Here is a 15,874-nt window from a genome sequence, read left to right as displayed (position 1 = left end):
GGTGGAGGATAGAACGAAGAAAGAGTGATGGACTGTCTTAAATGAAAGGGTGTAACAACCTTCGGTATGAAAGCCGTCTGGGTCCTTAACACCACTTTTTCCCTGTAAAAGGAAGTATATGGGGGTTCCACACTAAGAGCCTGGAGCTCACTCACTCTTCTAGCAGATTTAATGGCAACCAGAAAAACAGTTTTTAAAACCAAAAGCCTCAAGGGACAAGAATGCATCGGTTCAAACGGTGAACCCATAAAAAAGGTCAACACTATGTTCAGATCCCACTGAGGCATGATGAATGGAGTGGGCGGAAACTTGTTAGTGAGACCATTAATGAACCTCAAACAATTGGGGACTTAAACAAGGAGGGTTGGTCTGGAAGGCACAGAAAGGCCGACAGCGCGGATAAATAACCCTTAACAGTGGCAACTGCACAACCCCTCTGTGCCAAGGATAACGTGAACGATAGTATGTCAGATAAGTGGGCACGCAAGGGATCAATTTGATTCTCTCCACACCAAATCACAAATTTTGCCCACCTGCTTGCATAGAAAGATTTGGTTGAGTATCGCCAGGCCGATAATATAACTTCCACCACCTCAGGTGGGAGAGAAAAAGTACTCAGATTGCCCCGTTCACTCTCCAGGCAAGTAGGTGCAGGCTCTGGAGGTGGGGGTGTAGAACCTGCCCCTGCGAGAGGAGGTCTGCCCTGTAAGGGAGGCGGAGGGCACAAAGAGAGTTGGAGGAGGTCCGAATGCCATACCCTTCTTGGCCAATCGGAGCTATTAAGATGACTTGGGCCCGGTCTTGTCGGATCTTCCTCAGGACCCGAGAAATCAAGGGTTTGGGGGTGGGGGGGGGGGGGGGAATGCGTAAAGCAACTGACCCTTCCAGGACATCTGAAACGCATCCCCCAAAGCTCCTTGCATCAGATACTGGAGGCTGCAGAATGACGGGCAGTGCGCGTTCTCCTGAGTGGCAAACAGATCTATCTGTGGATACCCCCACACCTGGAAGATGTGAAGGACCAGGTCTGGATGAAGACGCCACTCGTGATCGGTCGAGATGCGCCAACTGAGACTGTCCGCAAGCACGTTCGAACTCCTGCCAAATGGTTTGCTACCAAGCAAATCCAATGGTCCTGAACCCAGGACCAGAGCCGTAGAGCTTCTCCGCAGAGAAGATACGACCGCACTCCTCCCTGCTTGTTTATATGCACCACATTGCGGTAGTGTTGTCCGTTAGGACTTGAACCGACCGACCGCGAAGGGAAGGGAGGAAGGCCTTGAGAGCCAGACGGATCGCCCGCAATTCCAACAGATTGATGTGAAACCTCTGTTCCACTGGAGACCAATGACCTTTGACCAATGACCTTCAGGTCCCCCAGATGAGCACCCCACCCTAGAGTGGAATCATCCGTTATCACTGTGGCCACCGGAGGTGGCAGCGAGAACGGCTTTCCTTGGGAAAGGTTGCCGTCCGCAGCCCACCATTGAAGATCCGCTGCAGCATCTTTGGAGATTTTTATCAATTCCTCGAGATCTCCTTTGTGTTGAAATCACTGCCTGCGGATGCACCACTGAAGAGCCCTCATGTGCCAGCGTGCATGAGTGACCAGCAGAATGCAAGAAGCAAACAGACCGAGCAGGCGAAGGACCTTGAGGACTGGAACGACCGCTCCATTCTGGAACATTGGAATCAACGCCTGAATGTCCCAAATCCTCTGCGGCGGAGGAAAGGCCCGATTCAATGTTGTGTCCAGTACTGCCCCTATGAACAGGAGGCGCGGAGAGGGCTCCAGGTGAGATTTGGGCACGTTCACCGAAAAGCTCAAATTGAACAACAACTGAGTTGTCGACTGCAGGTGACGCCGCAGGTGCTCTGGAGACTTGGCGTTGATCAACCAATCGTCCAGTTAAGGGAATACTACTATCCCCCTTCTTCTGAGCTCTGCTGCAACCACCGCCATCATCTCCGTTACTTAAACAGGATATCATTGAGCATTCTACTGGTCCAATGCCATGGGTTTCTCATATTGTCCCAGACCTCCTGTATTGCTGCATCTTTCTGCTTCCTCCCCGTTTTCAGAATGCTTTATCTGGCTTTTTCCTCTTTTTCAATGCTTTCCGCTTCTTTTACCTCCATTTTCTGAATGATTTCTCATGCTTTTCCCTTGATTTTTAATGCTTTCTCCTTCCTTTCTCCCTGTTTTCTGAGTGCTTTCTCCTGCTTTTCCCTCATTTTTTCACTGCTTTCACCTTACTTTCTCCCGTTTTCTGAGTGCCTTCTCCTGCTTTCCATCATTTTTCACTGCCTTCTCCTTCCTTTACCCGTTTTCTGAGTGCTTTCTCCTGCCATTCCCTTTTTTTTCACTGCTACCTCCTTCCTGTCCCCATTTTCTGAGTGCTTTCTCCTCCTTTTTCCCTTGTTTTTGCTTTTCTCTCGTTTTTCAGTACTTGATCCTTGCTTTTACTCTGCTTTCACTGCTTCTCCTTGTTTTCCCTCATTTGCCACGCCTGCCTGCTGTCCATTTTCCCACCTCCACCACCTAGGCCCACACATTGCCCCCAGGCGCCCCTCTCTCCTTCCAAGACCTATTTAATGGAAGCCACAGCACGGGTGTGCAGCGAATACGCACAACGGGCATGCCAAAGGCAAGCCTGTATGCACCCGTCTACGCCTGGGCCATGCCCAGCATCAGGAACCTTGGTTCTACCACCCCATGCAGCTACACCACTGCAGACCTCCGAGCCATGATACCCCTCCACCCCCCAGGGTGCATCAACAACTGCTACTGCACATTTCCATGCACCAGAGGGCTGCTCTGCCGGCATTGTCACTTTACTTGCAACACCGAAGCAACTAACAATGCCAGAGACACTGCACACAACAGGATTGTCCCTCAGCCCCACCATCTTCAACATGTGCAAAGCCGCCCCACCCAAATCCCCGGCCTACACCGCCAGATCGCAAAGACGCAACATAATTTCCTATGCCGATAATCCCCGCTCATCCTCTTGTTGTCAGAAGACCTCTCCACTACCAGAAGCAACTTCCACAGATGTATGAAGAACATTGCAGACTGGTTGAAAGACAAAACTGGCCTCAAGCTCAACATGCACAAGACTGACGTCATCATCTTTGGGAACAACACCTAGCCATGGAACAACACTTGGTGGTCCCGCTGAACTTGGCCCTTTCCCTGCCCCTACAGACCATGCCCACAACCTCGGCATCATCTTGGACAGCAAGTTATCTATGTGGAAACAGGTAAACACAGACTTGTGCGCCTGCTTCCACACCATATGCATGCTCCGTAAGATCTTCAGGTGGCTCCCAATCAACACAAGAAGGACCATCACTCAAGCCCTAGTTACCAGCAGACTAGACTATGGTAACACTCTTTATATAGGAATCACTGTATGCCTCCTGAAGAGACTACAGGCAATACATAACTCAGTGACAAGAGTCATCCTTGACCTCTCCAGATGGACTCACATCACCCCGCATCTCAAGAAGCTACACTGGCTCCCAATCCAGAACAGATGCAGTTCAAGCAGCTAACCATGCATACAAAGCCCTGGACAACAAAGGACCAGCATTCAACAATAAACAAATGACCATCCACCAACCAATCATACACCTGCGATCTGCCTCCCTCTTCCACAGCAGAGGACGCTTCTTCTCTCAACTGGTGGCCAAAGCCTCAAATGACCTTCCCTTGCACCTCAGGAAAGCCTGGCAATTCAGACAGGGCTGTTCGAATGTACAGTGCACCGTGAAGCAGCTAGAAACTCCAGCACCTTGAGACCCTCATGGGTGATTTGCCGCTCTTTAGAAATCCTTATTGATTGATTGACAGTGGCAGTACACAAAAAGGACCGTGTAGGAGATGTATGCATCTGCAGTATGGATATGTGTCAAGCGAATAAGGCAATTAAAAGAGAACAACATCTGGGTCCACACATTGCTGACATAACATAACTGAATGGTGCTTGGGCTTCTCTCACCTTGATTTAAATTTAGGATATCATCAATTGGAACTCAAGAAGAATTGCAGGCACATTACAACCTTTTCTCCACATATTGGTCCATTTACATTTAAAAGACTAAGGGCCTGATTTTGACTTTGGAGGAAGGTGTTAATCCGTCCCAAAAGTGACGGATATACCACCAGCCGTATTACTAGTCCATTATATCCTATGGAACTCGGAATACGGCTGGTGGTATATCCGTCACATCTGGGACGGATTAACACCTTCCTCCAAAGTTGTAATAAGGCCCTAAGATTTGGTGTGTCATCAGCTGCAGAGATTTTCAAGATGTTATTCAATGTATCATACAGCCTCTCATGAATGCTTTCTTCTGCAGGACCCATTTAGGAAGCTAGAGAAGTAATGGACAGTTAAAATCAACCTATTTTGGACAGTTAAAATCAACCTATTTGGTCATACATTCAATCCAGGAAGCGGAGGATAAAGTTCAAGAGTTTATTGCAAATTAAGAATCAAACTGACGTAAATGAATCGCAAGAACATGCTATATAAGTACAATGTCATCAAAAGTGAAGCGTTGAATGAAATTAAATCCTTCAAACATAAGGCATATGAGAAGTTCAGAGGGAGCAATACAAAAGATGAGAAACAGAATCTGATGTGTATACAAGACCCAGCCCTCTTGCCTAATCATTGGAGAATGTAAGTTAATCTAAATACCCTAAACTAAGCTATAGGGAAATCCTAATTAAGTCTCAGGAAATATAGGCAAGTATCAGCATAAGAGAAACCTCAGTACAAGTTCTGATAGAGAAGTGATGCATAGCATAAAGTCACACAAAGTGATAAAAGTGGAGAGGTCTGTACCCCTCCAAGTCTCAGGGGGATATCCGCTCTCATCTAACGAGGTGAATACCAATTAAGCCTACAGAACATTCGAGAAAAGGTATGTCATCATCACAGTAGTATTCCATCTTCCTCGCACAGTTGAAATTGGCAATTCCTACCAAACCTCACATCTCATGAACAGGACATCAGGATGGCCTTGAATACCTCTCTGTATCTGGTATATAAACAGGAGTCTTTTCTTGTCAGTCTGTTAGCGCCCCCTTGTCGTTGCCAAAGTATCCTTCCATACCCCACTGTCTCTAGTACACAATATGCCTTTCATTAACTGTAGAATCACATGGACGGACCAGCAAAGAATATTGCATAGCCGGCAAAACTCCATGTTGAAGTTTAAACACAAGAAATCAAATGTTTCAGGCCATTGTTTATGCTAAATTATTAAGGCATCAAAGGCATATTTGAAATACATGATTATAAGTGCGTCTTGCAATTATAAATGAAACAAGATTATATGTAGTTTCACCATGGTACCATAATTGAAGTACATGAATATAAATGTGCATGGGTACTACAATTCAGCATGTTAAAATCAAACATTAGAACATACATATGAACTTCTAATCCTCCACTGTGAATGCACCTTCAGTAATACGATTTAGCTGATTCACTTTACATTAGCACCGCTAAGACACGATATGTATTGTTGATTACATTATTATATCACTTCTGTAACACATGATGGTGCAACCAAAATTAGGCATTACTTATCCCCCCGCTGATGGCGAGTTTAGTCATCACAATCATGACAAAATCCTTTAATGAGACTGACTAAAAACTTGTAGTTTTTATCAATTTCCATCTAGACCCCTCCAGATGCTTCATGCCACCATAATATTTACAATGATTCTCTTCCAGCTCTACAACTGCTCTCTTTCTTTCACTACCTGTTTAGCTTTCATCTTCTGAAACATTCTGAAAATTGCACAAATGGCAATAACCAACAACGGTTTCAGAACAAAACCCACAATTCAAGTTCCTACATTTCCAAAGCATCTGCCTACAGCAGCAAACCCATCTCCAGTAGCTTCCCAGGCATGGGTTACTTCTAACCTTTCCAAATCCTTCTTCAAGTTAGTAATGTTCTGAATGTATTTCTCCAAATCCTTACTTTTGTCTGGGATGTAAGTACAGCATTGCTGAACCTTTGGTATCCGGCAGACTCTGCCCTTTTTTGCAATAAGAAGGTCTAACACAAGTCTGTTCTGCAAAACCATAGACCTTATTGCTACCAACTCAGTATTCACAAATAATAAAGAATTGACTGTACTCGTTGCCAGTTTATCCACTATCCTAGACAACTTCTTAGTTTCCAAATAATTCAGAATCACACCTACAGACTGAAATCAATGCACCAAAAATATCTCCTACCACCAACACTTCTCCTAGTTCTAGGTTTTGTTTCCCATAAAGAAACAATAAAATGTTCCACATGACAAATCTTTGGAAATACTATACCTAAAATGACAATGCCTATACCATCCCTTGGGCAACTGTAAGTAGGCATACCTTTCACAAATAAATGATACTCCAGGAATCACAGGATACTTTCCCTCTAAAAGAACTCACTTTCTCTTCAAACGTGTGTTCACATTCACTCTTCCCTATAAATAATGGATCCAAATAACTTTGGTGAATATGTATGGACAACTTTCCCTGATGCCTCCAATCTAAAGCTAATGCTAGTTGGTTTCCCTTCACTTGATATTCAATTTCTTCTCTATTCCACCTGTGCTGTATTTTAAGGTCTTTATCTATTTCAGACCTAGACTCTAGTTCCATTCTTTTGTTGCCTACTAGATTTAAAAACTTCTCTACTTCTGTCATGTCCCAAGTCAAATTACGTCTGTGTCCATTTACAACGTCTAGTATTGTGACTGATACAAAATATTTACCTGTTATTTCCGCACCTTCAAAATAAGGATTTTTATTCAGGTGTTCGAATGAAGGAACTTCCGGAAGGACTAAATCAGAGTTTGAGATGTATTATTGAAACAAGTAATTGTGTACAAATGTATCTCTCACATCCATAGTGTCATTATCCTTATAAAGCCACCTATGACAAACACTTGATTAATTATGTTCTCTAGAAGTGTCTACGTGCAAATCTTTTTCATTTAGTGAGCATATTCTATCATCAGTAGAAAATGTGATCTTACGGACACTCGTTGAACGATTATCCTCCATACTAAATTGTGTAGGAAAGCTCAACCCTATAAGCAAAGCGATTATTACTATAAATGCTACAATTAACACTTCTGTAAGTATGTGTGAAGGTCTACTAGCGTTACTGTTACTACGTTCCATGATTTCTCTGAATTCAGACCAGTTTTACTAAAACACAACAGCAGCAGTAATGGTGTGCTTAAGTTTCATTTGTGCAAAGAGGCAAAACAAAGTCCACGTGATAAACTGCAAAAGATTTATTTACAAAGGTCTTCATGAGTCTTTCTTAGCCATATTCTGTCACCTTCAAGCCATTGATTCACACAGATAAGGCACTTCACAACATCAGATCAGACTACCTCAACCACCACCTGACTTTCTACACCCCAGCCAGGCAACTCCCAACCTCCCATCTCGCCCTCGGTGCCATCCCCAGATTTAAGAAAAGCACAGCTAGATGAATTTCCTTCTCCTACCTTGCAGCCTGGACATGGAAACACTCCCTGTCAACCTCAGACAGGCCGCATCTCTGAAGCAATTCAGACAGATTCTCAAGAACTGGCTCTTTGAATGATCAGCACACCTACCACAGTGCAATGAGACCCCACTGGTGATAAGCTGCGCCTTACAAGTACTGACTGATTGATTACTCTGTGTTCTTCTAAAGGACAATGCTCTCTTCTTCTGCAGACTTGTGCCTCGGTACTGTTCTTAATTCCCTAACAAAGTCAACGCAAAGTCTCTAAATAAGGCACAGTATAAATGTAATAATCACAACAACAGTCAAATGTTTCAGTCTATCCAACAGTACAGAAACCTCAAAGTAAAATCTGAGCACAATGTTCAATTCAAGGAGGTTCAGTTGGACCTGGAGCGTTATCCCAAAACTTTCTCTCTCCATCATTGGCAGCAAAGTATGTCCATTCAGGTGAATAGTACCTCCGACAGGGCACTCCATTTCTCTTAGCTTGCCTCAGTGCCAATCCTTAATTTTCTCTTTCACTGAGATCAGAGTTCTCAGTGTCCTCTGGAATTGTTTGAGGCACATGCTCCTTGGGTAAATTCAGTTTCCCTCTTTCTTGTCATCTGGGTCAAGAGTCTCCAGCTTCCACTCCCTTTCTCACAGAACCAGGTCCTTCACCAGGGTCTGAATTTGAAGTCGACTCATTCACCACTGCGGGACGAGACTCTTCCATCTCAGCTTCAACTGTGGATCTCTCCAGACCACCTTCAGAGTGAGCATGCACTGTTTCAGGCTCTCTTTGCTCTCTCTGGTCCCAAACAGCTTGACTAACCTGCTTCCATTGTCTCTCTGTTACCGCTGGTACTTCTGGGACAGGTGCTGTCACATCAAGGGGACACACTACACTGCAAGAATGGAAAGTGTGTGTCCAGCTAGGGGGAAATTCACATTTAACAAATGTTTTTGTCACCAAGATGATTGATATGTTCCACACCATCACGGTTCCAAACATGTCTTTCTTACACCTTTCTTCACCAGCACTCAGCTGCCAGGACTGAGGTCACAGCACTGTTCCCGATGTGGAGGGGTTGTTGCTGGTCCGACCTGTTGAGACACAGAACGCACCATTTTAGCTAACCCTTTGCAGTAATCAAGGATCTTATCATCTGCAATGTTCACAAGTACATTCACAGGTATAAGCTGGCAAACCTATAGCTCTTCTCATGATTATCTCCTGAGGAAACAGTTCCGTCTTCTGATCAGGTGCTCTGCGAAGACTCATCAACTCGAAGGGCAAAGCATTAGGCCATTTCAAAGATGTTGAAGCACACACTTTCGCCAATCTGGATTTCAGTGTCCCATTAACCTGTGTGACAAGACCCAAAGCCTCAGATCTATAGCTTCAAGGTAGTCTCTGTTCCACTTGCAATGTTGTGTATAAAACAATCTCAGGACCTCATTATTAAAACAAGTCCCTCATCTGACTCTAGAGAAGTCAGGAACCCGAACCTGGAATCGGCTTTCTTAACAGTTTTGCTAGTTTTGCTACAGTGAGACTTTAATTTCGTCTGGTGGGGTAAGCTTCAACCCAACGCAAGAAGATGCAGACGAACACCAAGACACATCTCAGCCAGTTACACACAGGCATCTCGATGAAGTCCAACTGTATCCTGTTAAAGGGACCGCCTAATCTTCCCATGTGACTTAGTATTACTGTAGTTCTCTTTCCAATATTGTTCTGCTGTCACATAACACATCCATGACACAATGCTTCAGCCATCAATCTGAGCTTGGCACTGAACTATGTTTGCCTAAACAATCGCACCATGGCAAACAATATGAGCTGGACCACAGAAATGCCTAGCCATTGGAGGCAACAAACTATTCTGCAACACAGGTCTTCCTTCCATTGAAACCCAAATGTCATCATGCTCTCTCGACACAACCTGCTCTTACCCAACTCTGCTGTCCTTCCTTTGACACCTCCTCTTGGAGCATCTTTACCTCTTCCCATGTGCCTGCAGTTGTTAACAACAGGTTGTAATTGGTCATATCTATTCCCTCATTTGTATATTTTCCATTAAAAGGTACAGACATTGTGTGCACAGTACTGTGCAACCTCATCAGCATATCTATTTCCCAAAGATACATTATCATTTCCACTATGGTGTGCAGGGCACTTGACCACTGCAACCTGTTAAGGCAACTGTAACACCTCAAGACGATTCCTCACTTGTTCACCATTCCGGTTGGGGGATCCGGAAGAGGTCACAGCCCCCCCCCCCCCCTGCTGGGACCATTACTATCCAAAGTCATGCACAACAACAAAGCTGTACGGACTGTCAGTGAAAATTGTCACTTTCAGCTGATCTGAAACAGAGCAGGCTCTAGTAAGAACAACCAGTTCAGTCACTTTTGTTGAAAATATTCCTTGAAGCCAGGAAGCTTCAACAACTCCTGAAATTATGCAGAATGCATTGGCTGCTCTTAAGCTTCCTCCATTGTCTCGTAAATATGAGGAATCTACATATAGCACGAAATCAGACTCAGGCAGTGGCTCGTCTCATCTTGTATATCTGGTCTCGGCTTGGTGCATAATTCAGTGACTTTGAGACAGTCATGCTCCACTTCAAAATCATCATTTTCATGATTTGGTACAGGCAACAGTGCAGCAGGATTTAGAACAGCACCGCGTTTGACAATCACATTTTCAGCCACAAGTATGGTTGTTCAGTAAAGCGGCTACTTATCGAACGCTGGGTTCTAGTCCTTGTCAACAGTAACTCCACAGAATGAGGAACAAACAGTTAGTAGGTGACCCATTACAATGTTTTCACACTTTTCTAAGGAAACCTAGCTGCCCAGAAGCTATGGGATCAAGAGTAGCAGAAAAATAGGCCACAGGCCTTTTTTGCATTTCCGTGTAAATGTGTAAGCACTGAGAGAGCACATCCCTCCATCTCACTTCAGAAAAGGGCAAATGACTTATTGTAATCAAGCATTCCCAGTGCTGGGGCACAACAGAGACATCCTCTCAGCTCTGGGAAGAGAATCAAACAATCGTTATCCCAGGATACCTTATCAGACACATCCTTGTGAGTCAGCCTCTGCAAAGGCGTGGCTACTAGGGAAAAGCTGGGTATCCACTGGCAAGAGTAGCCCATCATTCACAAAAACATCCTAACCTCCCTCTGGGTGGTTGGTGGATTCACTGTCAGAATTACTAAAATCCTCTTGTCACACTTTCTTTGCTCCTTTCTCAATGTGATGTTCAAGATATTGGACCTCTTTCTGACAGTTTTGCAACTCATTTGGGGACACTTTATGTCCATTCTCAGCCAGGTGGTTCAACAATGAAATAGTAGCTTGCTTACAAGCTTCTTGTATATTCAACGCCACCAGCAGTCCATTGATATATAATAGTACCAGGATTGAGTTGCAAGGCATGACCAAGGACTCAAGATTCTTCTAGAGAATCTAGTTGAAGATGGAGGGACTCTTGGTATACCCTTGGGGAACTCGGCACCATGTCAAAACACAACTGCTGATCCGAAATTAGAAGACAAACTGTTGGACATGGCCCTTCTTAGGGGATTTACCTGAAACGTTTTGCTTTTTCCTCCCAGTTTTTTTGCTGACTCTCTTTCTGTGGTCTTAGGTCTCTGGGCAATTTTCCCACTGTACTGCACTGGGGAAATGAGCGTGCCCTTCCTACCCATGCCAGATAAGGGCGCTTATGTGATTGGTTGAGGTGCCATACCCAGGAGTGCCCTGTATAAAGTTACCCCACATACCTGAGGCAGGTACGGCCCTGGCCACTAGTGGGACACCGCACTGAGTGTACCACCCATCAGATTAGCCTGACCAACATGTGGTAAGCCTGATAGTGCAGACCTGTGGAGGTGTAAGTTTGTCTGCACTCAGGGTGGCATCTCCTCCACTATGGCCAACCCCGAGTAGGCCTTCTGCTATCCCTAGAGTAATCGCGCCCCAGATGATGTGCCTTAGTCCAGGGAAGCGCTGCACTGATAATGTTTCATGTGTGAGCAGAATTGTCTGGTGCAACTCAAGGCATTGCGCACCAGACATTGTGCCTCATTCCAGGGAAGTGCTGCACTGATAACGTGTCATGTGTGAGCATAATTGTCTGGTGCGACACAAGTCATCACACACACCAGACCTGGTGTCCATACCAGAAGGGCACAGAATTTGTTAACTCTTCACGTACGCCTGTGGCGGCCCAAGTCATTGCGCCCCAGATGTGGTGCCTCTGTTCCTGTGAGGCACGGAATTGGTAACTATTTGTGGATTGGAGTGTCTGGCTCGGCGCCACTGTCAGTACTATGTGTCCCAAGGTGACTCTCCCACGTACTTTGCAGACTGGGGCCCGTGCCAGAAGGCCAGTACGGAGACCCCTTACTGAACTTTCTGAGTTGTGGACAAACTTCCATTTGTCAACTATTGCCTGATCAGCCATAGTCTCTTTATCCTTTTGCCCCAGGATCCTGAATAAGTGTAACCAGCGCTGTAAGCGGCCTAGTATCCAGGGAATGGTTATTACATCTCTAGCTCTTGGTAATGGGAATTATTTGGAGGGTAGAGGAAGGTTTGGGTCTAACAGTGATCTGTGAACTCATTGACAACTCACCCACTAAATGTCCGATCACCGCATTAGGGTGCTGGAAGCGAGTGTGTGCGACTGCATGTATATTAGCCTGCCTGATATCCATGTCACCGCGTAGCAGTGCAGAGTGGGTGTGTGGGAATGACTGCATGGGATTGACTGCACCGCATGGTGGGGGCACCGTGCACTTTGTTTACTAGTGCGGCTGACATTTAAGCTTACCAGTGCAGCCTAGGCTGCAGAGCTATCTTAAAAGTGCTGAGATTCTCTGTATGTACACATTGCTGCTATCGTTGGGAACCGGGATGCATCCTGTAACTGTTTGAAATTGAATTGAATTGGGGTGATCACTGGGGTAGGTCTCTGCAGTCAACATGGTTGCACCGCATGAGGGTACTGGGAGGGAAAGTATTATTTCTCATGTGTACATGCTGCTAATGTCGCATTAACACCCTTGGGCCTAGTACTACTAGCTATATTTCTAAACGTGACTGATGCCCAGATTTATGAGGTCCATGCTGTGTAAATTAAGGTGTGTGTTGAATACAAACTGAATTTACATACACCTCGTTTAAAGTATTTTTGCAATGCTCAGTGACTTCTTGTGTTGTAGTTCTGTGCCAATGCTTTATACATTGCTCGTGTGAAGCTCGACTACTCTGTGCCAAGCTACCCAAGGGTGAGCGCAGGATTTACAGTGAGTTTAATTGCCCACTCCCGACTGAAGTGGTAGGTTCTGCCTGGGTAGGGCCTCGTCTCAGCCAACTAGAATGTGCCCCCTCCAACATGAATAGACTGTCCTCATTCAAGGGTATGAAAACTAGATACTAATCAATAACCTTTAACCACACAGCCTCCCATGGACTCTGAAACAAAATCACAGCTGGATTCAGTACCACAGGATAACAGGGAACACTTTCCTCAAATCTTGATCGATGCAATATTTACCACTTAGCTTCTGTAAGCCCATTATGGGTGAATTGCATGGACTCCCTATAATTCCTTTCAGAATACCTTGTTAAATCATTTATTCAGTTACCAGTGTAATCCCAGCGATAGTTTCAGGAGTCATATTATATTGGGGTGTTCTCTGATAGTCTGCATTTGCATTCACCACCTTTGATTAACCCGATGTCCTTTCCTGTAAAATCCCAAACCTAATTGTGTCTTTAAGGTGTGGCGGCAAGTCATCATGGTAAACAATACAGTGTAAGAACAATCATTCATCTGTTTGAGGGTGACATCCTCATTGTGGGTTAGCATTTCTATACCTTTCAGCGTACACTAGATAACACAATTGAGCTTGCAAAGGAGATCTTTCCCTAGAGACTCACTGGACTAGAATCATAGACCACAAATTGGTGATTCTCCTCAAAAGACTATTTTCACAGGCACTTCTTTTGTTTCTGGGGTTGTCATTTGTTTATTCACAACTCCTATAACTTAGATCATTTTTCCCTAAGAAGGGTAGGTCTGGGACTTTTTTCTTTTCTCAGAGTAGAATGAGTAGTACCAGTGTCAACCAAAACTGACACGGTGGCATTTCACTTCAGCATCTGGACTGCGCCAAGGACCCAATCCCTCCCCTCCTCCAGTTCCCCTCACGCCCAGGGGCACAATCAGGCTGATCAGAGCCATAGCTCTTGAATGCCTCAAACACGAGTTACTGTTGGATGGTGTTTATTATCTTAAAATGCATTCATGTTTGGAACTCGATTAGAATCCAGTCTATGGCTATTCGCATTTCGCTGTGGCAGCAGGAGTTGTGGAACCTGCATCACTGGAGCGTGTGGTACGTCAAAATTCTGCATTCTCGCTCTTTATACACATTTTGCATCTATATGGGGTTGTTACCTTGGGGCTGTATAAATGATTAATTCTGGCATTGATTAGCCGGATTAAGACAACATTCCCTCTTCTAATGCCTCAACTTGTTCCAGAAATGACAAGGGTTTGCCCTCTTACGACTACCCACATCCATCCCTGTACGGAGATCAACAGGATCACCTCTACCATGAATCACAGTAGATCCCTTCTGATACACTCCTTGCAAAGCACCAACATTCCCCACAAAAAAATGGATCTGACTACTTCTCCGAGCAGCCTTTATCTGAGCAACCATTCAACAGAAGAAACTAAAAGGAGAAATGAATCTCAATTTCATCACTGCAGTACTTCACATATCTCAAAATTTCAACAACAGATTTATTCTGCCAACAAATCAAATGCTGCTGAATCATCATTCTAATTTCAGGTCTCAATCCTGTCACAATGATGCAAAATGTCCCATATCCTTAGGTTCAAGTGTCTCCCTTTCACTATACTGCTTTAAAACGCCTGCAACAATCTCTCATAATAAGCATGAATCAACTCTTTAGGTTCTTGAGTCGTTCTGTCAATTTTGATCCAATCGATATCTTTGGGAGACATCTTTAACTTTAAAAATGTCATCATTTGCTAATACTTTTTCATCAACAACAGCGAAACACCTTTTGTCACTAGGCTCCTCGACGGTTCTGACTCTGGCCGTTCAACAGCTATCTTACATTCTGCCCACAAGTCACTCAGAACCACAATGTTGAAGAGAGTATTCAAAACAACCCACAACACTTATGAAATATTCACAAACCGCTCAACTGTCTTGTACCACTCACGCTTTTCCCTCAGATTTGGAAAGTTGTTAGTGAATGATGCAAGACCACTTCTATTCCAAGGCACATGAACGTAACCTCCACCTGCTGCTTCTCTCAGAGGGAGATCTGAAGTGCTTATCTGTCCTGCTACAGGAGGAGAGAAGGTTCCTGTCTGTTTCTTCATTTCTCGAACATCGACTTTCCCGTTTGTCTAATTCATTCCATTTCCGAATGTTCTGAATTAGCTCTTTACCTTGTATTTCCATCCCTGAAGTTCCCATACAGGCTATGTATTCTTCATTAAAACATACACAGTAACTGATTGCAAGGCGTCAGGAAGGTTGTTTTTCTCCTGGTGTTTGTGAGTTGGTGGTTAATGGCATTTTCAAGGACTTTGGCAGAGTACGGCAGCAGTGAGATGGGGTGGTAATTTCTGAGTTTGCTGGGGTCAGCGAAGGGTTTCTTCAGGATGGGTCTCAGTGTGTTTCCAACTGTCAAGAAAGCTGCTGTGGTGATGGAGTCGTTGAAGATGTGGGTGAGTTCTGCGCTGAATTCCTCGATTCCGAGGTTGGAAAAGTTGTGGGGGCAGGGGTTGGTGGGTGGTCTGGAGTGGATGGAGGAAATAATGGCTGTGGCTGTCTGCGTGGTGAGCAGAGTAAATGTAGTGATCGTGTGACTGGGGTGGGTGATCAATCAGAGATTGTCGAAGTTGATACCGTGGGTTGTGGGTCGAAGTTGTTGTAGATGCTTGCTATCTTGCTGTGGAAGAAGTCCGACAGCGTTCTTGGGAAAGGCAAACAGTGTTCTCATAGCTGACAGGCAGGAGAATACCCTGACTACATCGAAGACTTCCTTTGTGTGGTTGGCAATTGTTTTGTTGCAGTCCGTGAGGGCTGCTCTTTTGGTTTCCTTGAGGCGTTGGTGGTACTTGTTAAGGGCAGATTTGTAGGCAGTTCGGTCGGAGGGGTTTTTGGTGGTGTGCCATTGTTCCTCTAGTTGCCTGAAACTGTGCTTGATGGTTGAGAGTGCTGAAGTATACCAGCTGGTTTGTCTTCAAGCTTTGATGTTTTTGGCTGGCTTCATGGGGGTGACT

The 15,874-nt window shown here is 44.8% G+C and overlaps 2 long non-coding RNA genes across 3 annotated transcripts in view; both read right to left on the bottom strand.

The window, feature by feature from the left end:
- The window catches only part of LOC138299446 (uncharacterized), a 69,964-nt gene that overhangs the window by 51,519 nt on the left and 2,571 nt on the right, over positions 1-15,874 (bottom strand). The gene's annotated exons all lie outside the window — the stretch shown is intronic.
- Positions 7,304-8,888, bottom strand: LOC138299447 (uncharacterized). Its single transcript, XR_011204755.1, has 2 exons — positions 8,734-8,888; positions 7,304-8,628 (listed from the first exon to the last, which is right to left on the bottom strand). It is a non-coding gene; the product is annotated as an uncharacterized lncRNA (long non-coding RNA).

This window comes from Pleurodeles waltl, chromosome 6 (genome assembly GCF_031143425.1).
Source record: "Pleurodeles waltl isolate 20211129_DDA chromosome 6, aPleWal1.hap1.20221129, whole genome shotgun sequence".
Classification (NCBI taxonomy): Eukaryota; Metazoa; Chordata; class Amphibia; order Caudata; family Salamandridae; genus Pleurodeles; species Pleurodeles waltl.
This window is presented reverse-complemented; position numbering and strand designations above follow the sequence as displayed.